Source organism: Rhipicephalus microplus, chromosome 4 (assembly GCF_043290135.1).
Source record: "Rhipicephalus microplus isolate Deutch F79 chromosome 4, USDA_Rmic, whole genome shotgun sequence".
NCBI classification, from domain to species: Eukaryota; Metazoa; Arthropoda; class Arachnida; order Ixodida; family Ixodidae; genus Rhipicephalus; species Rhipicephalus microplus.
Window position 1 is genome coordinate 166,394,981 of NC_134703.1, and position 24,873 is coordinate 166,419,853.

Consider the following 24,873-nt stretch of genomic DNA (forward strand, 5'->3'; position numbering starts at 1 on the left):
CCAGAAACTTGCACTCCCTAACCCTTGCTAGGCAGGTTTTTGCTCACCTGTACGGAAACCACGAGCTTGTGGGGCATCATTCAGGACATGGCAGTTGCACCAGCCCTCTTGCTTCAAGATGTGCTGTCAGAACTTCTCATCAGCTATTGGCTAATCCTATGCTATGGAAACCAAAGTTGTTGTATGGGCGTTAAAGGGGTTTTATTAGACCCCATTGCAAGTATTGGTTGCACAATATGAACAACTGTGTTTAAACAGTTGCATCAAAACATTTCTCAAATTTAGTTTTTTAACATGAAAGTGTTATACTTGGGTACACCACGACTCCGTCACACATTTCCAGCACAGGTATTAAGTATAATATTAATATATATACAGATCGCAAAGAAAAATGAGAAGGATATATTCTGCAGCTGAGGGTAGAACCATCCTCACGCACCTCAGCGCACGATGATAACCACTAAGCCAGAGAACGACACTTCCCTGGTATGTTAAAGGGACCCTGAACCTGTTTTTTGAAGTTTTGTCAGTGTTGAGGCTGTACATCATAAACCATACGCACCACAAAATTAGTGACGCCGAGTACCGAGGCCACCACGGACAATTATACCCTACCCTCCTCTCACATCTGCCTGGCCTCAACTCATGGGGCATGCTGGCATCGCAGAGCCATCATGTCGACGCGCGCTCGACGATTTGAGCTTTGACCAGTCTAGACCTCCGATATGGCGCGCCGACAGGTTACGCGCGGTTTCGGAGGCCATTAGGGTTCCTCTACGCGCACGCCCCCATCCGCCGCTTTAGAGGGTGGAGACAACCGCGTTGTCTGCCACGAAGTCTGCCATTACGATGCCCTCTCCGCCACCATGGCCAGCCAATGAGTGTTGCGCGGCTGCATACAGAATTGAGTCAAAACGTCTGGTACTTAAACAACATGAGAGAAATACAGTTTTTTTTTTCATTGGGAGTGTAAAGGTCTTAGATATCTAATCTCTAGTCTTCATCTTTAAAGTGACTGCAGCTGCAGCTGCTCGCAGCAGAAAAAAAAAAAACCGTTGACGCAAGCCGTGTTAACACCTTCAATTAGGGTCATTTCGGTCATCTCGACTTTTCATATTGATGGCATCGTAGACGTTTAGTTTACCTAATTTGCTGCACACCAAAATGGGCATGGTATATGACATGCGAATGCTTTCTAGCTTAAATGTAACATCTAATTGCGCTGGCGAGGTCACTCTCGAAATGAAGTTTCTCCTTCCCCTCCCTCCCCTCGGCCTGCAAATTGCATCGCGGAAAGCCTAAACGAGGGCAGAATGTAGCATATTCAGCTTGCCGCGCTACGTGGTGTAAGTCATGGAATTTTCGACAAACAGGATTATATCTTATTGCAATGAAAATAAGCATAGTGTATGTCGATGGACAATATACATACAGCGTGGAAAATATGAGTGTCACACTCACATTTTTCCAGTAGAAAGGGACCTAACTGCTTGTAGGCACGTGAACGTGTTTTAAGCTTCTCCGCTTTCGGACGTGCTAGGAAGTACAAATATTCAATTAGTGGCGCAAAATAACTCCAGGTGAAGGAGAAAGGAAGAAAGGCACCGATGTAAACACGTAGACGTTGAGAACTTTAATTGGGCATAAGGTGATGGAAACACGGAAACAACAATCGGTTCACCCAATAGCCGCTTAAAACCGGCTTGACTTGGCTGAAAACGTATAAATAGACGGCGATAGAATCGCCGTGTTGGACATTTTTTTGGGGACGTTTAGGTGGTGGGAACGAAAGGTCTAAGGTTCCTCACTAACTTGTGAGGATCTTTACCGTGCGGTAGTTATTTATCCGTGGTCTTAGCTTGGCCGGGAGCCTTACGCATTCGCGAGAACCGCCTCTGCGCATGGATACGTGGTCTCGTTCTGTAATACTGTCTATAAGCAATGTGGTAACGACTTGCCCGATCATAAACACTGTGTGTTATGCTATTTGTGGATGTATGCCGTACGTGTATGTCTGGTAAGTGCGTGTGTAGCGTAAGGATCGATGTGTCGCTTCGGTGAAGTGTATGCTTGCGCCAAAACTTTCATTGAAGCTTCTTCTTGCGTAACTGCGTGAGACAGATACGAAATGCACAAGTTGGAAGCGATGGAATATTACCAGTCGTTCACACGACGTTATTTTCTAAGTAGCTTAAATATGTATTCGCCGATTACGATAATCGGTTTTCTAAGCTATGTCTTTTCTTGTGGGTGTATACAAAAAAAAAGAAATAAAGTTGAAGATATGCTGGGAGCATTATAAATATTCGCTCAAAATGGCCACCTTAAGCGTCTTCTTAAAATTAAACAGTGCCGCAAGGCAGTCGTGCCTTGCGGTGAAGTGCACGCTGTGTATTGCGGTAAAACATACATATTGCGCGCGCTCGTGTGTAAATTGGAAATGTAGCACTGACATTGGCCCTCGTGTGTGCACCTAAATTGTACACACGCTATCCTCTGCCTCATCAGTGACGATGCGGCAGTCAGTATCGTCATCATCTTCAGCTTGTGTAACAAGCACAGAACAATTTACCTAGTAAAATATATTTTGTGGCAGGCAATTCGCAAGGCATTCATATGTTAGTTCATTGCAGGATTAATTCAAGATTGTTAGATGGCACGTTCAAATAAACGAAACATGCATATGAGAGGCTTCAGTCGTACTTCAAAATTTGTGCCATGCCTCAAATTGAAAATGATTTAAAGGAAATGTATGCTAACGCTGGGTGTAGATTACCATTCACAATTCAATTACCATTCATATTTTAGAAACTTAGAAAATTTGTAGCTCATGTTTTCCTATCGAGTAAGCACAAAAAAAAAAAAAGAACTGTTGAAGAATGGTCTACAAGTACTCACACAGTTTGCAAGAAATAGATCTTTGAAACGTATGTTGTGCCAGAACTAAGTGTAAGGTGGTTAGAGGAAACTGGTTATGACCCGACATAATAGCGCATGTTCGGACGTTTTACATGGGCTGCTTGTTGGCAAAATAAGGTGAGAATTAGGTAAGTGCCTGCAGGGATCTGCACCAAGAGACGAAACCTGCTACATCTTTTTCATAAATTTCATTATTTGTGTCAAGCATGCGTGCACTCTTCGTTGTTGTGTTCTCTCAGGGAGCAAGTATATGGCATACGCTTGAAATCCATTCGTTACCCCTGCGATTTGAAGATGTTATCACAGTAAACATGAACGTGCAATGTAGTTGAAAACGTTGCTGGGCACCAACTTTCTTAACAATCTGAACCCGCTTATACTACAAAAGTTACCAGGGGACTTCAGCCAAATAGTTTCTAACTGTTGTGGTTACTGTCAGATAAAAGTAATAATGAGCTAGTTGTGCTTGGACAACAGTCTTGCTTTACTGTATTAAAATACAGTAATTTAGTACCTGCATATAGAACTGACCACTTAGTTATTTTTTTTAATTTGTGGTCCTATTTGTTACAGTTTACTTTCAAAATATTTCATACAAGGTGGTTGAGTTTTAAGTCCATACAGTGGGCAAATTTTATCAGCAGTACCGCATGCTGTACAATCACTTTTACTTCTCCTAGAAAGCATGGTGTTCCACTATTCCGGTATGTCTCGGCTGGGCTTCTCGACCTCGACGACTGTACATGTCAAACAGTTTGCCAAGTGTAACTACTGACTCCCCCATAACTCTAAATTTTGTCGAGCCATAATAAATAATTGGCAGTAAGGACCAGTTACAAAACCCTTTTTTTATGAAGTGCTCATTAATTGGGGACCTAACAATTCTGTACATAAACGATGACAGCAACCACTTCTCCACAGATTGAACGATTAGGTTGTACTAATAAAAGCATTAATATAATCAGACTCTTTTTTTTTTTTTGGAAAGTAAATACAATGCATAAATAGTCTTACCAGTCCGTGATTCAATATTGTAGCTAAACTATCGTTGAAAGCCAGAGTCATTTACAAATGCCATGTGAATTCCCGGAAAGTGCTAGGTAGCTTTATATAAATTAGGGATGTCTGCAAAAAAGCAAAAAGCCTACGTTTATGTTGAGCAGAAGTCCAAGTGAACATGCATGCATATGTTCATGAACTAGTTCCCTGTAACATGTGGTGCAACACCTCTAGCTTAAAAGCTTCAGGCAGCTTTTAAGCTGCTCCAAAAAGATTTTAGTTGCACCAGAAGCTCCGGATATGCCTTTCATGAGTCACGTCACTGTGCCTGTTGAGTCTTTAAAAAAACAGGTTTGAAGGGGATGCTAAAAATTTTTTTGGAGGGGTGAGTAGCAGAGAGCATTAATTTATGAAAGTCTTCAATTTTATTATATTAGCTCTGAGGCTTGCAGGTATGTTAAATGAGCATGGTCATATGAGTAACACCTCATAGGTCAATAATTTTTGGGTTGACAGCAAGGTATGAAGAGACAGGATTATGAAAATTGCAGAAGTAGAAGTAATGAAGTTGTCGAGAAGACTTTGTTAACAGTACAATTACAGGCTTCACGCACAATTTGCTTTCCAGCAGGGTGAATTTACTTTTGCTGATGCTTCCAATGGCATCATTGCACTTCATAAGCACTGGTTTTATGCACTGCACGTGACGATCTTGTTTTTTCAAGGTTTATGTACTGATTAAAAAGTATAGGATCAAGAAACTTACATGCTGTCTTAAGGCATAATCAGGCTCACCATAGAGGTAATTGGTGACATTTTAGTGAGTTGTATGTGGGAGGTCTGTGTACATAACATCATAGTAATCTTGCAATGCTGTAGCTTTATTTGTGTAACGAGTGAAGCTTCTTTTCCTGTTAAAAATTTCTGCCAAGCAAACAAGTTTTAACAGTAGGATTTGCCCTTGGGTAAAGCAGGTGGTAAGAGTGAGCTTATTCAGAAGCCCTTCAAGAATACCCACTAAAGGAATTAGTACCTATAGGGCAAAAATTCCAGTGCACCAAGAAGGGCAAGGGAGGACGGTGCAGGTTAACATTTCAGGAGGGCATCTTCTGGACATCATCCTTCTCTAGCCACAAGCTTGTATGGCCAATGTTTAGCAGATTCCTACTAACATAAACTGGATATAAATGTTGCTTCTCTATTGCAAGATGACACACCATGTACCTTTTGAGAGTCTCCTCACCACAAGCCCTTACGTTAGCCTAAAAATATTTTTTTCTACGGTGCCCTTTTTTTGTCCTAAACAGTTGTCTGAAGCAACAATATGCACATTGTGACAGTCTAGCTGGTGACCACAGAGATGGCTCCCGCCATCACGAAGTATACTCCACTCAAAATGTAAGACACTGCAAAATCCTAGCCCGGTGTGCGTGCATACGACCTTGAACATGCAAGCAGTGACCACTTCTCTTGTGCTCTTTGCACTGGCGCATGCTTGTTGCACACCTGTTCAAGATTGGGACAGTGAAATTAGTTCTGGCAATGCTGTCTCAGAGGTAAGACTGTGTACACCCTTAGGAACACCATGGTGGAGCGAGCAGAGATTCATATCAAATGTAGTAATAAACTGGCAACACCATGGTGATATAACCACACTTGCATTAATTTATTACATTTTTATTGAGGCAGACATCACACAGCTAAGCCTAGTTGTGATCTCTTTTCATTATTGTCTACATAGTTTTCCCGTTGGTCACAGCACAGGAAGAAAAATTTCTCTGTGGGAGCACCATATTTTAAGCTTGCATGACTCCAATGAAGCACTGTACGAACAGATATATTGAAAATGTCAATACTTCGGGTCCTATAAATGGTGAACTGGTTATCACATTCAGCTGGTGATCCTGCAGGAGCTTTAGCATATACTCTAAGGTCATTTTGCATCAACAATGCCACATACAATAGTTTAACAATGGTTGTTAATGGGCAAGATGATGCATAGCTTCAGGGAGGTAATTAAGCTAAGGGGGAAAATTATAGATGCCTAAGCACCACTGGAAAAATGAAAAAGCACAGAAAAAGAGCATCGGTCGCAGCTGAACTACAGAAAATATTTACACTGCACCACACATTCGCATCGTCTAGAATTTTCCCTAATAATGTTATACCAACTTGCCTAGCAGCAAGTACTTCCAAGGTAATAAAGTGCAGAATGACGCTTGCATAAGACAGGGAACAGGACGCGAGTTAACTACCATCTATCTTTGTTTGTGCAGGGTGTCTACCAACCTGGGAAAGTCGGGGAATTGGGGCCTTGCTGGAAAACTGCAGGAACTTTGGTAAAACCTGGCTAATTCATGGAAACTGGCGGCAGTCTGTGCCACCATCACAAAAATAAGCATTACCCTTGATCAATACTCAAAAAGTCACTCCTTCGACTGCAACTACACTGAACAGCTTGAAGAGGCCTAAAAAAAGGCAATGCATAACTGTTTCTTCTTAGTGTACAAACAAAAGGATACACCGACCAAAATAACGCAAAGTTTACAGATGTTTAGGCACCTGATATTGTTCTGAATGACAGCCATAAAAAAGGTACATCGTATTTGAGTATGACTAGGTGCGTGATGTAAGCACCAAAAGTATATGGTCAGCGTTCCATAAATCTTATTGAGTATATGTGCAGCTGTGTGAGTGTGCAGGGATTCCAGGTGCTGGCATGATGCAAGCTTGTTTTCTTCGACCAGAACACGGTTGCTTGACCAGTCAATTTGAAAGCCTGTATATTCCGCATGTTCAGCGAGGGCATCCAAGGCCACCCATTATTTGGTGACTTCATTTTGAACTGTTGTGTTGTTTAACTCTTTCATTGAAATCACAGGTCTCATAGACTGACATGTTGTCACACTCGTGGCAGATTACAGTGTAAAGAAGACTACAGAAAGTTCGCTCGGCAGCTTATTCTTCCCATTGACTAAAGCATTCCTTAGCTTCCACGTTGGTACATGCACTATTTTGATGTATGTTCCTTCTACATATCACATATCATATCTGACTTTCCAAGCACAGCATTTCTCACATCGGTAAATTGGTGCATATTTTTCGTGGCCACAAATTTGGCTTGGCTTGAAGGCCTTTTAGTTTGGTGCTTATGTTAGAACTGCCATCACAAGAGGTTTGGTGGGCTATGTCTTGCCTTGTATAATATTATTGCTATTATTATTATTATTGGCGATGCAGCTGCAAACGTCCTCCGCTATGCACTTATTGCAGATATTTCAAAAGTAGCACACTCTCTTCTCATTTCATTTCCTTGAGATGGTGTTATTAAATCCATGAGTATTTTTTATCATTATGTTCATAGAAGAGTACGTAAATGAAGGTAACCAAAACACGCAACTTGGCTTCACAAAAAAAGCCTACTGGCTTTTTCAGCTTGCCTTTGTTGTACATAGCCTAGTCACTCCTCACAACAATGTTCACGCTGTCTGATACGCATCTGGAAGCTAAGTTGCATGTTTTGGTTGCTGACAAGGAAGGCTTCTTTTAAACTCTAGATGGCTCTATGTATAATGATAAGGTAGCCACTGGTTTGGAAAAAAGCTGAATAAATCATTTTCTGAGCAACTGCAGCCAATCAATTTATGTGGATGGACATGCATCTTCACTTTCACATGCAAAGTCTGGTGTTCCCCTGGGATCAATCATGGGACCAGTTTTGTTTCTCATTTACATCAAGGACATTGGACATGGTTTGTCATCTACTATCGAATTATTTACATACAACTACATAATTTATAGAAAAATTGACAGTACCCAAGCTAACGAGTCATTATAGTTGGACCCTAATAAACTCGCATTTTGGTGTCACCATGGCAAATTAACACTTCCAAAACGAAGGCCATGACGTTTAAAAGAGCACATAAAACAGAAATGAGTCAATATGAAATTCAAGCTCTCCCCATTAAACAAGTATCCCTATTTAAGTATCTTGGAATTCATTTATCTTCTGACCTGCCTTAGAATAAGCGCATAGATATCATAACTAGTGAGGGGTCAAAAGCACTTGGATTTATTCAAAGAAACCTTTACTTGGTGAACTATACCTCTAAAATGCTAGCATACACTACACTTGTCCGTTCAAAGATAGAATATGCATCCATCATCTAGAACCCACATCAATCATATCTCATCGATTAACTAGAATTAAAATAAAATGAAGCAGCAGGATTTATCACCAAGTGGTATTCTCGCAACTGCAGCACTACAGATATTACGCACTCACTTTCATTACCCCTTCTTGAAAAACGCAGACTGTCGTCACTGTTGTTGCATTTTCGTACATTTTATCATAGTAAATGTGCCTTCATGAAGCTTGTACAAACACACCTCATAATATTTTGAAACATATTGATCACCAATTCAAAATACACCCTTTTTTGGCACGCACAATTATGTATCAACACTCACCATTACTTCGAAGCACACATCACTGGAACACACTGCCAAGCGACATCGCTTGATTCATTGATCGTGCCACCTTTGTAAACCAATTCGATATTTTCTTGGACATATGACTTACCTATCTGTGTGAGTTTGTAAGTGCATGTATGTGCTTATTTTTACTCTTCTTTCATTGTAAATATATTTCCTCCTTAAAGATGATAGTCTTGCTTGGGATACTCCAATGGAAAAATTTTGGTCTGTCAGCAAAAAGGCTCAAGTACGACCACATCCACAGCATCCACCAGTTTTGCTCAAGTTTCTGCGTTCATACTTGTACGATTGTCAATAAAAAGCAAATATTGAGCATATTTGAGGCACAATATCAACACGTCGATATTGTGCACTGTGTTTATTTATACTAGAAAAGGTATAAATAAGTAATTCTAAGCGCTGCAGCTGACAATGCGACGCTTCGCATAGAAAGGCGAGTCTCCTACGCTTTGCTAAGACGATACTGTGCTGCTACCTGTCTTGAAATCTACAAAGTATGGCCTCCAAGATTGCACGCATGCTGCATGCCGCGTGCTCGCTATAACAAAGGCCATCCTTTTGTTTTTTGAAATTACCGCCAGATGGCACTCATGTCTCACGCAACACTTCCAGGATCCCATTCACCAGTTTTCTCGTGCAAAACATCAAATAAATATTTCTGTCTATTCATTCTTTTGAGGCGAAATACAATAGTCTTTCGACGACATTTTTGGTCAAATATGCAGATAGGGGGCAATTTTTTTCATGGCAATTTTCTGTATATATATATTTTTTGCACTATAGCTGTGTCTCTCTTATTGAGTTTTCATTCCTGCCACAATTTTTTTTTCCTTTTGCATCTTTGTCTATGGAACTGTATTTTACATTTTTTACCACTTTAATTTTATAATGGCAATGTTCTGATTTGCAAATTTATTATATAACTAAAACCCCCTGCGTAATGCCTGAATGGGCCTTTAGGGTATATATTAATAAAAAAAAGTGTTGATGCACAAAGCGGGTGACTGAACGAATAAGTTTATGCCCTGTTACTAACGCTTAATCAGAAACATGTAGCGGCAAGTGTGAAAAAAGCAAAAAGGTAAAAACTATCAGTTTTTATTTCAGTGAAGATTCATGTTGCCACTAAGAGCTGTTGTTTCAGAAAAAGACACTTGGTAAATAAATGTTTCAGAGTATATTCAAAAAAATTCGGAGCGTTTGAAGACTTGTGATCCGCTAAGAATTTCTAACTCAGAATCTATCATCTTATCACTAAGTGAACAACCTTCTTTGTGCCGTAATGCATTCGGTATAGACGTAAAAGATTTATATTATTGTTTGCCCCAATGTGAAGATTTGAAGTGTATAAAGCAGTGCATGAGAGAAGATAATGATGAGTTGTTGTTTCAGTGCCAGTGTGGCATCTCTATTGCGTCGTTTTTAGAGCTCATGCAGGCCACCTAAATTCTACCGTTGTGTCTTGGAAGGGAAATAATTTTGTCCAAAAATCTGGTATCTGCATTGAATCATGAATATACCTGTAATTAGTTATATTTTTCTTGGGTATGTAGACGGGCAGCTGCAAAAGCATTTGAATTGGTTATCATCACACGCTGTTTGATATGTCCATGACTTCTTCGTTCTACTGGACATCAACAATTGCTCTTTACTGGTTGCTAATATAAAGAAAGATGTTAAGGAAAACGAAATGTCAGCGTTTCACTTTGGAGTTTCAAAAAATTGATGAGCTACAGTTTCTTGATTTAAGACAGGCTTTCATCAAAGATCACATATATAGCAATACCAACCTAGATTCATAAAGCCAATTCTAAATTTTAATTCTGGCCACTCAAAACCATACAGGGAGCCATTGCATCAACTGTGCTGGGTGCCGCTCTTCAGAAGTTACGCGAACACCTTATGGCGCATGCATTTGATGCACAAGTTGCTCGCCTTGCAAATTCTGGCTTTCTGGGTGACGTGATTTGCTCCTTGTCGGAAAAACTTATTTCAAAGATCGAGAAGTTTTATCATTGTGATTCAAGTGCACTAGAAATTAGCAAGAAAAAGAGGCAGGCAGTTATCCTATACATACACAGGATAGGACATGGTTTGAAAAATGTTGGTGCTCGTTATTGCATAAACATGTCATTCTCAGCACGTAATAAAGTGCATAATGTGTGTACTTTGGTGGATAGAGCATTGTGTCAGCAGCCAGGGAAAGGGAACAAATGTGTCTCCAGTCATGTCCACAGATATGCTCCTTGCACTACTGGCGTGATTTATGGGATTCCACTGTCTTGCAGCTGCGAATATTTAGGTGAAATGGGGCATTACATAAGCGTGTGCTTAAGAGAGCATGGGCTAATGCTATCAGATGCTAAAGTCACGTCTAATTTGGCAGCTCGTTGTAGGCCATGTGGATGTGTGCTCAGGGCTGGGCAGAGATGCCCGAAAAAGTATTCTGGAATGCAGATATCGAAATGCGTGGTTTGGAAGCATAAAATACAGATACTGAGATAAATTTGTAATTCATGTGACAGGATATTTCAGAGATACGTTTGCAAAAAGACAAAAAAGTATTCCAGAATACATATACTAAAATACTTTTGTCTATGTCGGGGATAGTTATACTCCATACAAACATTTGTTATGTGCAGCACATTGAAACTTGCAAATGAAATTGATTTATTATATTTTCGGCATTCTCCGAGTGTCATTAAGGCATTACAAAGGATGCTTACACTGCACATAATTGTTAATAACCACATATTTACAGATATCAATTGCAATAAAAAACTATGCCATATGAGAGCATCAGTCACACGCATTGTACACTGAAATCCGGAACTCAACAGCAACACTATTAGTTATGCTAGAAGGAGCATAGTTCAAGCAAAGTGCTGGAACCATAAACAAACGAACTTCCAGTTGAAGGTGTAGTGTTTTCTAGAAACATCTTAGAAAAGGCAGAAAGAATTAAGAACGGACAAAACAAGGAATGCGAAAGGAAACTCAAAAAGACCTTTTTCGAATCGCTGTTTGGCCATGCTGGCGTTTTTCAGAAATGCTCTGCAGAAAGAAGTATCGTAGATGGCACATGGTACCAAATTCTCTTTGGGTAGTTTGTGGCTTCCGCAATAAGCTCCAGTTTTTCAGTTTTTCAAATGGGTGCTGCAAAAGAAAAGTGGAAAAAAAACGAGAAAAACAAACACTACTCATTCGATTGGCATGAGGAAATACATTTAAAAAATAGCGCCCATTGTGCAGTATACAATACTCCTCACAATGAAAATATCTGTGCTAGAATTCAATATAGCAGTATAACATTGTTGTCACGCTGAAGCAGGCCATCATTCAAACACATCATGGGATGCGAGTAGCAAAGCAACTAGCTCGCTTTCAAGAAGGTAGGAGTCAGTTTCGCCCTCAGCAGAAATGTAGAAATGGTGGGTGCATATCTTGCCGTGGACTGCCAAGGTCACAGCAGAAATTTTTTTCCCCATTGTCAACACGTCTCAGCTCATTTACAAAAAAAAAAAGTAACAAGATACCCGTGTCCTGGATAGTATCACGATACATGCGATACGCCGTGGAAGTATTTCACTACTGAGATACAAATACATTTTTTAAAAGTGCCTCGATACAGCAATACAGACACTCAAAAGTATCTCTTAAATACTATTGCGATACTACCCAGCCCTGCGTGCGCCCCACTTGTAGAAAACAAATATCAAATATTGACATGTTGATTAGCGCATGTGTGAAGTAGCCAAAGCATTTTCATTAGATCTAACAACAAGTGCATAAGTATTTCATGTAACACTCGTCTAGATGAAGAACATAAGGTCTTAGAGAAGACATGAATCATTCTGTGTTGTAACAAATGTGTACATGTGCATAGTTTTGATGAGTCAATATTTTCTATATATGTTCTTTCCTTTTCCAAATAAATTTCAGTTGTGAAATCAGCGCTGTGACCCTCTCTGACTGCTTCTAACCCGTTCCTTTGTAAAATATTCTACAGTGAACACTCACCAATTTGCCTAACTCACGATTCTGCATCTTTTATTTACCTATGGAATCGGGGAAGCAGTTGCGGTCTGACAGATTCCTTTTTTCCACCCCATATTCAAACATCAGCGCTTCAAACGCTACCGCAGCTTTTATTGCAGGTGTCTGAGTACTTTGATTGTGCTCCATGTGTCAGAACCCAGAGAAATAAAACACCAACAAGCATGTGTGCATTGTGTAAAAAAAAAAGAGAGTGAAAGAAAGGATAAAGTAAATTTTGCTGTACAGTTTCGTTGTCGCGACATTGTTGTTAGTCGTTGTCAAGACAAGGTCGCATAAAATACGTAAGTACTCCTTTTTGCTGAAAAGTATATTTTAGACATGTACAAATGAGACGGGGATGCAAATCATTAGTAAATACAGCAGTCTAGATCAAGGTAATCTAATCCAATCCTAAATGGCCTTCAGGCTATAGCCATTATAATGAACTAGATTGTGCTCCAGTAAGCCAACTGGCCGGGCTGTTGCATCCTTGTTTTATACGAATGCCACGAGATAGCGCTACCTTTACGTTTCATAGCAGCATTGGCTGCACTGTTGGACTATCGCAGGCTCCTTCAAACTTGCAGCTACAGTTGATGTTATTTGTGTGGTTGTGTTCTGGTTGTTCCAAAAACCAAACAGCCAACTTCCTCAGTGCCTGGGTCGCAAGTTTTGTTTTGACCAGATACACACATTTTTTCATATTTACCACATACACTCACAACATTATGAGTGAGTGTGTAAAAATGTGTTCATTTGTTTCATATGAGTGCCTCTTATTTTATTTTAGTACTGCTAAAGTGTTCTTTCCACCGCACATTTTCCAAGAAGACATTATGGTTATGGAGTTTGCTTTTATTCTATGTGAAAAACCTGGAAAAATCACTACATTTGAAAAAATTTAAATTGATAAACACCCTGTTGTGGCTTTGCTAGCAAGTATGTTAGGAAACAGACACATGTGCAGTATGGAAGTGTGCAATGTCACAGTCATGTATTGTCAAAAAACGTCACATACCTACGCTTGAAATACTTTTCTGACCTTCCAAGTTTCAACAGATGTGACAATAACACATACTTCTTTCCTAGGATGAAATGCTTTCAAGAGTCCTATCAGGACCCCTGCCTGTGATCTTTTTCAGGTATTTAATATGATCTGACATGCCCTAATGCTTGCATACTTACACAACAATCTGTCAAATTTTCCATACACTCTTAACAGCCTGTAAATTCACTCCTAACAATACCCCCTCCACTCTTCCAGTATAGGCCAAAAGGGTGATTATTTACAATACCATGCTTGTGGAACACTACTATCTATGACAATTGTCTGGTGAAAAAAATTAGGGGACCCTCAAGGTTTGAGTAGAACACAACAGTGATATCCTATTCCTAGTGCATACTCCAACCACCTAGTGCATACTTTTTGCAGGGTAACATTGCTTGAAAAGTTCATACTGCAGATTATTACTACGTAATCAATGTTTAAAGTGGCTTGTGCTAGTAAGGGTTTCGCATATAGTTGCAGTCTGCGTAATAGATTTCTAAATGGTGGCTAAGCGAGCTTGTTGATACGTACACATAGTTACTTCGAAGAGCGCAGAGATGGGACACAGGATAGACCACGCAATACAGGTACTGTGTAGTATGCTTTAAACCACGAGCAACTATGTGCATGAAATGTTTTTAAACTTGATATGCACCCAGTACATGGTCCTAAGAGAATACTCCAGTAGCATTTGTGCCTTTTGTTTTTCGTGGCTGCTTTAAACAACGAAGTCATTATGATAATCACACGTTCTGATGGCCAGTGGCAATGCACATTTGTACCATGAAATACTGCGATATTACATATTGTATTGTGAAGCGTGTATACTAGATGCGTGTATTTGTAAAGCATGAAAATTATTTTTGAGCAGGCACGTGGCTTTGTGGTAGAATGCCTGCTTGCCACACAAGCAGCTTGGCTTCTATTCTCACTCAGACGTAGAAGGTTTTATTTGTTATTCTTTTTATTTCCATGTTTTTATATAATAGACCAGATGTAAAGTGAACATGGAGAATTTCATGCACCAAAAAAATGCCAACACTGCAGCTGTACAGGTGGAATCACACTTGTCCAGAGCAGCGGAGCGCATGGCTCTTGTTAGTGACGGCTTCTACGTCACCTTAGCTACATGCTTCTGTTCACGCTTAAATTATCGCACAAAGGCCTAGCACGCCGTATGCCATGTTAGATATTCATACGGCGTCGGCATTAACATATTTCTGCAGAAAACAGCAACTGAAGCGGTCGGCTGGGTGTTTTAGACAAGTGTGATACGATCTCTAGAAATATTAAGTGATTTAACACTCCAAATTTAATTTTGTTGTGTTCAATTCAACAGTCATGATTTGCAAAACTGTATATGTTTTAAAAGTTTACTAATGTTTTAAAATGTTAAGTACACCAAAATAAAAGAAAACTTGTGCAACAGTATGATACACAGCATCGGCCCTGGCACATTAAAAGAAAAAAGACTTGAGAAGTTGTGTAGCGCAGCTCCAGGAATGTGCTTGTACCAATGAATACTTACCCTTTCTTAACGGTTCTGTGGATTTCGAGGGCCTGATTATTTCCTACGGCCAATCAATTTTTTTCATGTACATTTCTTTTATGTCACTGGAAAGCTCGTAATTCAGAATGTCTAATCACGCATTGGCAACACAAAAAAGGCAATGAAATAGTTTTCACCAACCGTTGTTGCTGATGGAGTCTTATATGCAACACATGTTGAAAACAGTGGCCTACAGCTGTTCACTGCATTGGTACCAAATTCTGCCATGACAGAGTGCATGAGCAAAGTGCTGGAGAGATGGTGTGTGCATGCACTGTGGTTCAATGCAGGTTTTTTGTTGCTGTGGAGGAAGCTCCACTGCTGAGCATCAATTTCTTAATCTTTTGATGGTTAATAGGATGAATGCATCCCACTTTTTCCTCAGTAAAACTTTTTCTGCCACTTTACGTTGCCATCAGCACAATGCCTTCCAGTTGTGGTGTACCAGAAACATTAAGGAAACTGAGAAACTACATATTGCACATTTACAATGCATGGTATCAGTGGTACGTTGAGTTTAAAATCTTTTATTCTGTAAATATTTTTTATTCAGCCGGTGTCATATTGCGTACCAGGTAGCTAAAGTTTCAAATTTATGGTATTCTTCTGCTCAGATTTTTTAAAGAATTTTAGCATGCAACTATAGATTTTCTTTCTAAATTGCAAAAATTATATCTGCCTAAAATCATTGTGGAAGTGCACTCGAATGAAAAATGATGAAGCAGTTCCTTGCATAGCCTAACAACATAGCATACATGCATAACTGTTTTTTCATGTTTGATGGATGCCACAAAACAGCACATTCTTTGATATTTTTTATCATTATGAGGAGAGGCAGTGAGACCAAAAGCTGTGGCTAAGACACTGTTGCTAAAATTTCGTGCCAAAGGAAAAATATGGCAAAATTGCTGCTTCACACAGCCAGGAAGCCAAAGAGAACACGAATTTTCAAGATCATCAAATCATGCAAGATATATGAGAAAAGCAAATATGTCACACCTGAATAGAGTTCACGAATGTGATGCAGCATTTGTTAACACACTTACAGCATTCAGTGCATTGACAGCACGTCAAAGTGGCTTGCCATGATTCATTACCACAATTTCAATTATTTGCGAAAATGCAGGCTTAACTAAGATGTTCGCCCTTATTCATTGCAGATACAAGACAAGACATGCATAGACACAGCTTCGTTAAATGTGAATGAAAAGCAATATTCTCCTTTTTCTTTATTTTCATATGAATGCGTGCACTCATCTATGCCTGCTGTTTTCTCCTTGTTTTCGACGAGTTTCAATATTATCGACACCTACCGACAAGACAGACACAAGCTGAAAGGGTACGTGTATGTGAAGACCTTGGGACAGAGCCGCTAGACTCAATGCCACAGGCAGAGGCGCAGAATTGCGTAGAAAATCTTAAATTAAGGTTCACTGCAATTTTTCTCCCACAGTTTTAGAAGTGTTCTTCTGTACTGCTTCTATTGGGCCTTTTTGGGCAAGAAATTTGGCAGCAGAATTACAGCTTAGTGCCCTTATGAGACAATGTGACATGTGTTGCCCCACTTATTCAAAAATGCTTCATGGGTCGATGAGCCACATGCGTCCGACTTTTTTCTCATAAACTGATGGCCATATTTTAGTGAAGATTGTGTCACACTATTTTTAGGCATGAAGTTCTGCAAATTTCTGTTATTATGTGAAAAATATCGATGAATTCACGAAGGGTAAGTTAAATTGCATAATAAGCAAAATTGAAAGTGAGAATGCAATATATATACTATATAATTTTAAGCCAGATTAACGATTGTCTGAGCTGCGGCAGGCAACATGCAGAAATTCTCCAGAACTCGATACTAAGCCTTTGCCACAAAGCGGTGTAATGGCACAGCTGCTGTGATTTTCAAACACCATTTCAAAATACATATACAACTCAAATTACTCAAGGGAAAGGGAGCTTGACTTTATCATACTTCTGCATGTTTCCAAATAAAGATCTATTTGCACTTCCTGGCCAGTTAATTGCTGTACCCCTAAACAGACATAAAAGTGAAAACCATGACATTTGGTAGTCTAACAATGGACCTAGGGATTTCAACATCACACCACTGTGATTTGGCATAAGCTGCAAAAGCTTATTCAATCAGTCATACATTGTTACCCTTTTATGCCAGTTTTAACGCGATAGTTTTGAAAATCTCGTGGGCATCGTTGATTGTGAGTGATGAACCTTGTGAGCAACCGGAAAAATCAAGAAAGATGCAAAAAAGTAAGTAATAAAAAATTTCCTAGTTTGCGGGAGGATCAAGCCCAGGCCGTTTGCATGGCAAGCAGGCGTTCTACCGCACAGCCACACATCTGCTTGGAAATTAAGGAAAATAACTTCATCTGCTTGAAAATGCAGTGAAAATAATGTTAGGCTTTACAAACACATGTGTCCTGTATACTGCCTTCACAATTCAATATGTAATATCACAGTAATATTTCTTGATACAAGTGTGCATTGTAATCAGGCATCAGAACATGTGATTATCTTAAGGACATCATAGTTAAAAGGTGGCCAGCCATAACAAAACGCACACATTTTGCTGCACACATTTCCTTCAGACCACATAGTGAGTGCATACCAAGTTCGAAAATATTTCATGCACCAAGTGCTTGAAGTACGCACTAGGGCCAGGGTATCATTATCGTGTTCAATTCTGGAAAACGTACCTTAAGGGTCGCCCAATTTCCTATGATGCAGCTGTGATATCGGGTTGACGTCAACTGTTGCTAGGTGCCATGCACTGAAGTTGATTTATGCAGCAGCGTCCAGGGCTACCATCCTCACTAGCACCAGCACTTCATACCAGCTTATTGATTCTGGTGTTCCTATTGCTCAAGTTCATGTTTGCATCATTGCACAAGTGCAAACAACTAGTTATATAAACACTTGGAATTCTTCAATGTATGTCTGTGTGTGGAACATTTGGATGTATATTTGGCATAATTTCATGACGTGCCGCTATAAAAAATCACAACATGGTCACGCTAAGCATGTCTCCGCATGCTTCGCATAATGTCGATTCCGAAGCTACATGGAATATGCTGAATTTTTCAGAAATATCCTTGGGCAAGACGTACTTTCGGCACGAATCTTGACATAAGTATGTGTAAGTTTTTTACAAGAAAATGTAACTCTTAGAAATGCCAATTATCATATTTTTAATTGTATAGTCAGTGTACTTAACATTTTAAGCAGTACTTTCTTTTACATTCACACAAAACACTGCTGTAGTGTATGCCTCATAGTTGAGGAAAATGCTGGCAAAGCACAACTTGCACTTTTGCAGTTAAGACAACATAACTTAAAGGCCCACTGAATGTTTGTGTTATGCATGGTGTACTACAAAGTTATTACCGTTACTTCGTGCGATCAGGCTGACATTATGATCTGTGCATGATACAGCTCCTCAGCTGCACGATAGTGATTTTTATTGCAAAGCTGTTTTCTGGCACGACAGGCATGAGAATTTTGGGACAGAATGTGACAACGAGCATGTACGCTAAATCTGAGTGTGCCGTTGATTCAGTCGATCTGTGTATAGGAGCGAAAATTTAGCCAGGTAACGGTGAAAAAGTGACACAGGGAAAAAACGAGGAGCCCTCAAAAATGAGGGCGAGAGAAGTTCAGTGTGCGTGTGCCTCCTTCTTTCTCTCTTTTCTTCTCTCTTTCTCTTTGAGAGCTCGCCTTTTTTTTCTTGCTCTGTTCCCTGTTTTATCTTTCCTCTTTGTTTTCTTTTCTGCCTTTAGATGCATCACTTTCTACATTCTTTCCTTTCCAGGTGAAAATACTCCACGGTTTCAGTTCACTTTAACTGAAACCATGGCTGTATACAGCTGGGACTAAGTACAAGCCAACACATTAGCAACATGTTCCAGTTGGTCCCAGCATGAACCACTCGAGACTGAAAATGAAACCAGCTGGCCTGGAAATGGAATCAGCTGGAATCATTTGTTATAATGAAACCAGTTGGTGTGAATTATTATTATTATTATTATTATTATTATTATTATTATTATTATTATTATTATTATTATTATTATTATTATTATTATTATTATTATTATTATTATTATTATTATTATTATTATTATTATCTTCCTTATGGCCATTCTCTTCATTCCAGAATAGCTGTAGTGCAAGGCAAATAAGTGATAAGGCACATTGCCTTCATGATGGTTTTTTTTTTTTGTACATCTAATGCTGACAACATTTACAGTTAATTGTATGCCAGTACAACTTTCATTTCAAAAAGGCACAGGGTATTTCAAGCATTGCAAACAACTAAAGAACAGTTTGTGTAAAGCACACGACATATGCACAACCAAATATTGCTGTGTGCTGCATCGAAGTTTAAACGGGCGGGCACTCCCTTACCTCCTATTGCCTAGCACCTCTCTGCCAGAGGAGGACATGGCACTGCAATTTATAGAAAGGCATAAAGCTACTCTGAAAAGGTCTAACTCCTTTGCCTCATACTGCCATCACCTGATCTTTTGGAGATAAGGTAAGGTTGCATAAAAAACAGGTAGCCGTGCATCAGTCATTCCCTAATACAGCTGGGACTTCAAAAATCCAAAACATCCCCGGGATGTCCTGTAATGACGAAAATATTCTTGTCTTGTAGGATGTGCCACAAGACTGGCTGATATGTCTGAGTCCATTAAATGCAGTTAAAATATGTAGGTCTTTGTAAGGACATTATAAATACTGCCTTGAACAGTGTAACAGTGAAATACAGATTTAATGAGTAAACTGCAAATCAAGTGCAATGTTATCAATGCAATAATAATAATAATGAATATATTATTAACATGATTATAATAGTATTGTGGGGTTTACACATACAAAGTAACTAATTGCAAGGATTAAAAGGGGGTGCACAGGAAGGCAATGAGGTATATTTATAACAAATTCAATCTAACGAATTCTCCTACTAAGTTGCAAACGAAAGCTGGTCTATTAACACTACAAGGTAGGGCAAAAATAGCAAAACTAAAGATTTTGTTTCAAATAATTCATAGTGACATAAACATCGACACGTCAAAAGTAATTTTTTTCTGTCATTTTAAGTTAACACCTTACAGGAACTCACAAACACATAATAAATACATTTTTAAATCAAGTTGCTATAAATATTCATACTTCCCCCAAACCATAAAAGAATGTAAACCAAATAAGTCCTTTTGATACTGATGCCTCATCTTTCACTGTGTCCTTAGATATGGTACAAGCATCACGCATAACCGAGAGGAGAGAAAACAAAGAAAGGAAGGCAGTATTTGCCGAACAGTATATTAGACAGCGCTTTCTTAAGAATTACATAGAAACTGCAGTTGGGTAAAGATAACTAGATGGCGCTGTACCCCTACTCTCAGATTGGCTGCATGGGGGGCTGTGCCTGGATATGCATAGAATGAGCGGGTCTCTCAGTGTCCTTTATAGTCACCATACGTAGTGGATCGTTGGTGGGACATGAACGAAGCAGAGTGGCGGGCACGTTAAAGACGCTTGCGCTCGGCTCTTTTGGCACGCGTCTCATCGGTGTTACCCATGCGTCATCTGCATTCTCAAACGCGATCGAACGCATAGACGCATGCATGGACGGACGCTTCACCCCACTCATCATCAATCACTCCAGGAATATGCTGTAATTTTTTAATTTTCTTTTTTTCTTCTGGAATTTAAAAATTTATTATTATTTTTCCTCATTTTAACTTGCACATATGTTGTAATACCACTACTAATATTATATTCTAACAAAGCTTATTCAGCAGCTAAGTACCTCTATATCACCCTACATTTCATACAACACTACGCAGTGTAGATTTAAAACTACGCTTCAAAGTTAGACTCCACTTATTTAATCATAAATTGTGCCATTCTCTTGATGGGGTGATTCATAGACTGAATTATTTTAGAATTTTCTAACACATTTGACAAGGTCAGTCATAAACATTTACTTTAAAATTAAGTCATCTGGACCTTGGCACTACCGAACAAAGTTTAGTACATTGAATGCTTCGTATGAAATTGAACTCACTTTGTGCTCAGCTAAGCCCAGCTTATTTCTCATTTTAACTGCCAATGCCCCTTCCTTGCTATCATCTAAATTTCGTCATGATTTGCTGATAATAGTGTTGTCATTTGTGAAATTACTAACAGAAACTATTTGTACCACATGTTATAGATATATTGCTAAAAAAATAGGCTGGAATTAATCTGAAACTCCAGCACTAACTATAAAGTTAGTGCAGGATAAATACTATATTCTTTCGTCACGATCGTAAAAATTCACGTGGCAGAGGCATACTCATCGCCACTAAAAAAGAACTATCATGCTCTCTAATCAACACATCTTCACAACTAGAATCATTATGGGTAATATGCCGTGCCCCTCCCGAAGCAATAATACTTGGCGTATGCTATAGGTTCCCTCGAACTGACCCAGACTTCCCCCGCAAACTTAACGAAATCTTATCCCAGCTAACTAATAAACACCCTAACGCACGTGTTCTGTTTTATGGAGATTTTAACTTTCCCTCCATTAATTGGCTCAATCAGGTTTCACCAACCTCTGGAAATACTGAAGCAAGAGAATTCGTTGATGTTTGCATCAACTTTAACCTCCAACAGGTAACCGAACTAACGCACGTCACTAGTGAATCCTCAAACATTTTAGACCTGGTATTAACAAATATCCCCGAAAGCTTAAAATCTATTGCATACTTACGTGAAATCAGCGATCACAAAGTCATCCATACCATATTTAACTTCACCCCAAAAATACGCTCCATTTTCCGCAAAACGATTCACTTGTATGATAAGGGTAATTATGAATTAATTAATCGTGAATTACGAGATTTACTACCATACTTCGAACTCAATCTCGGTTCTTGTTCTCTCAATGACAGCTGACTAATGCTTAAGGACAAGATAACTGACTTGACTAACAAATTCATCCCCACAGTGAGCTTTACTGCCAATAAAAATAAACCGTGGTTTTCCACAAGTTTGAAAACATTTGAAAATAAAAAAAGCACCTCTTCCGAGCTGCGAAGTTTAATGGTAATGCGTGCGCAAGGGGCAAGTACTATGCTGGGGAAGATGCTTATTATGCTGAAATTAGAAAAGCGAAACAGACATTCTATCACAATGATTTAACTAAAATTCTGAAATCTAACCCTTGGAAATTCTTGGAAATCATAAACCTGCAACTAACACGAGACATTACGCTTACAAACGATAAAAATGAAGACGTAAGCGACACTGTTTGTGCCAATATCTTTAACACCGCGTTCTCATCAGTGTTCACTAAAGAAGCCAACATACCGTTTCTTACGCCACCTGCTACGACATTACCAGCGATGGACCCTGTTGTGTTATCCGTTAGTGGCATTTCATCACTCATTGACAAACTAAAACTTTCATCATCAGCTGGCATAGACAATATTAACTCTAAATTGTTAAAAAATACTAAGGAAATTATTGCAGTGTACTTTTCGATGATGTTCTCATTGTCACTAGAAACAGGAATTTTACTAGACGACTGGATGGAGGGAAAGGTCATTCCAGTCCACAAATCAGGTAACAGACAGTCCCCCCTAAATTATTGACCCATCTCTCTAACAAGCGTCCCCTGCAAAATCATGGAACATATCATATAATTACACATCATGAACTTTCTTGACACCAACAATTTTTTTCATTTTTCCCAGCACGGATTTCGTAAATCATTATCCAGTGAATCCCAACTTGCTATATTTATTCAAGATATACACTCTTCTCTCGACCATCACTTTCAGACCGATTCAATTAATCTTTCTCAACTTCGCAAAAGCCTTTGATAAGGTACCGCACAAACGCCTACTGTTAAAACTTTCCCAGCTGAACCTGCACCCCAACATTCTTGCATGGACCACACAATTTCTTACTAACCGCTCTCAGTTCGTCTCCATTAAAAATACCCGTTTTAGCTCCCTCCCAGTAACATCCGGCGTCCCCCAAGGATTTGTACTCGCACCCCTCTTGTTCCTAATATATATTAATGATCTTCCTGTTCATGTATCTTCCCATATCCGTTTATTTGCCAACGACTGTGTCATCTATCGCACAGTTACTAACATTTCTGATCAAACTACACTCCAACAGGATCTGGATCTCGTGCAACAGTGGTGTGATCTTTAGTTAATGAAGCTTAACCCTACTAAATGCAAACTCGCCTCATTTCAACGCCAGCGTAATCCTTTATCATTCTCATACCTTATCTCTAATTCCGCTATCGAACAAGTTCAGTCATAAATACCTAGGCGTCACCTTAACATCTAACCTTTCCTGGAACACTCACATAAACAACATCATATCATCCGCGAACAGACCCCTCGGTTTCCTAAAGCATCATTTGCATCACGCACCACTAGACATAAAACTTCTGGCTTACAAATCGCTCATCAGACCTAAACTAGAATATGCAGCGCCCATCTGGAGCCCGCACCAGATATACCTAATAAACGAAATAGAATCTGTACAAAATCGTGCCACTAGGTTAATTCACTCTTCATATTCATACGAAATAAGCATATCATCCCTAAAACATGACATTGATATTGATAATCTTTCTGTGCATCACTGCATCGCCAGCCCCTGTTTGTTTCACAAGTTCTTTCACAGTTCCCTCAATCAAGCACCTTACATTATCCCACCAACGCGCATATCTCACCGCACAACCCATTCTTATTCAATCGCATGCGCACGCGCTCGCACTACTACTTTTGCTGCCTCATTTTTTCTTCGCACAGCAGTGGACTGGAATGGCCTTCCCCATGACATTGCAGCCATCACGTGTTCATCAAAGTTTGTGCAAAACATAAATTCATATTGCTTGTTAGAAGATCACTCTCTGTAACCTCCATTTGTTAACCTACCCCTTATGTAATACCCCCTCACCGGGGTCTTTAAGATAATAAAGTGAAGTGAAAGTTAGCAATGCTAACCACATGCTTGGCTTGTGCGAGAAATGTCGCACCACTCCTTCCTTTCTTAATGTTAACGTACAATCAAACCAAAACATGTGCACGCATGTGCCTTTAACACATTTTGTAAACAGATTTGTCCAATGCCTATGAACAAGCCTTACCAATGCCTTTTGGCTTGTTTGACACTTCAGGGCCTTCGATGCACTGTAAGGGCACAAGAAAACTTGTGGGTCTTAAAAGTGACTTGTTTCAGGACTTTGCAATATGATGGTTAATTGAAAGTGATAAAATACTGAAGTTGATAAATGAGTTAGTTGTGGTGTCTTGTATAATAATATGCATACTCTTAAAAAAAGAAGCAAGCATGCAAATTACTAAATTCATAATGAAAACATAATGACATTAGTGGAAGATTGGTGGTTGTGGTAACTAACCTGTAGTTTGATCGTAATTATGGAATATGAATGTTTAACTATCTTGAGTTTTAATGAACTGGCATTTAGTTTGTGAATAACAGTATGCTAAAGAGCATGTACATATTCTTGTTTGGTTGTACAACAACAGCGTTAGGAGATATTTTTAAAGAATGAGTGGTAAAAAATTTGTGGCACAAGCCAAGAACATTATTAGCATTGCTCATTTTGTAGCCAGCCTGGACATTCGAGAATAATTTAACAGACATCTGCCCAGCCAAATATTTAAAATTACCAAGGATGTTTCAAGGGATGACTACATAATAATTGCACCTGCATGCATGAGCTTTTGTCTCTCAAGTTTCATGCATGTGCTTCGTCATGGCAGAG

General features: G+C 39.3%; 2 long non-coding RNA genes across 2 annotated transcripts in view; one reads left to right on the forward strand and one right to left on the reverse strand.

The window, feature by feature from the left end:
• The window catches only part of LOC142813828 (uncharacterized), a 32,455-nt gene extending 31,608 nt beyond the window's left edge, over nucleotides 1–847 (reverse strand). Inside the window, exons 1-2 of the long non-coding RNA XR_012894690.1 lie at nucleotides 563–847; nucleotides 48–161 (exon numbers count right to left, since the gene is read on the reverse strand). This is a non-coding gene — a long non-coding RNA (uncharacterized LOC142813828). The remainder of the gene's footprint in view (nucleotides 1–47; nucleotides 162–562) is intronic.
• A 946-nt stretch (nucleotides 848–1,793) lies between these two features.
• Nucleotides 1,794–12,369, forward strand: LOC142814671 (uncharacterized). The gene is made up of 2 exons (XR_012895018.1): nucleotides 1,794–2,017; nucleotides 6,195–12,369. It is a non-coding gene; the product is annotated as an uncharacterized LOC142814671 (long non-coding RNA).
• The last annotated feature ends 12,504 nt before the right edge of the window (nucleotides 12,370–24,873 follow it).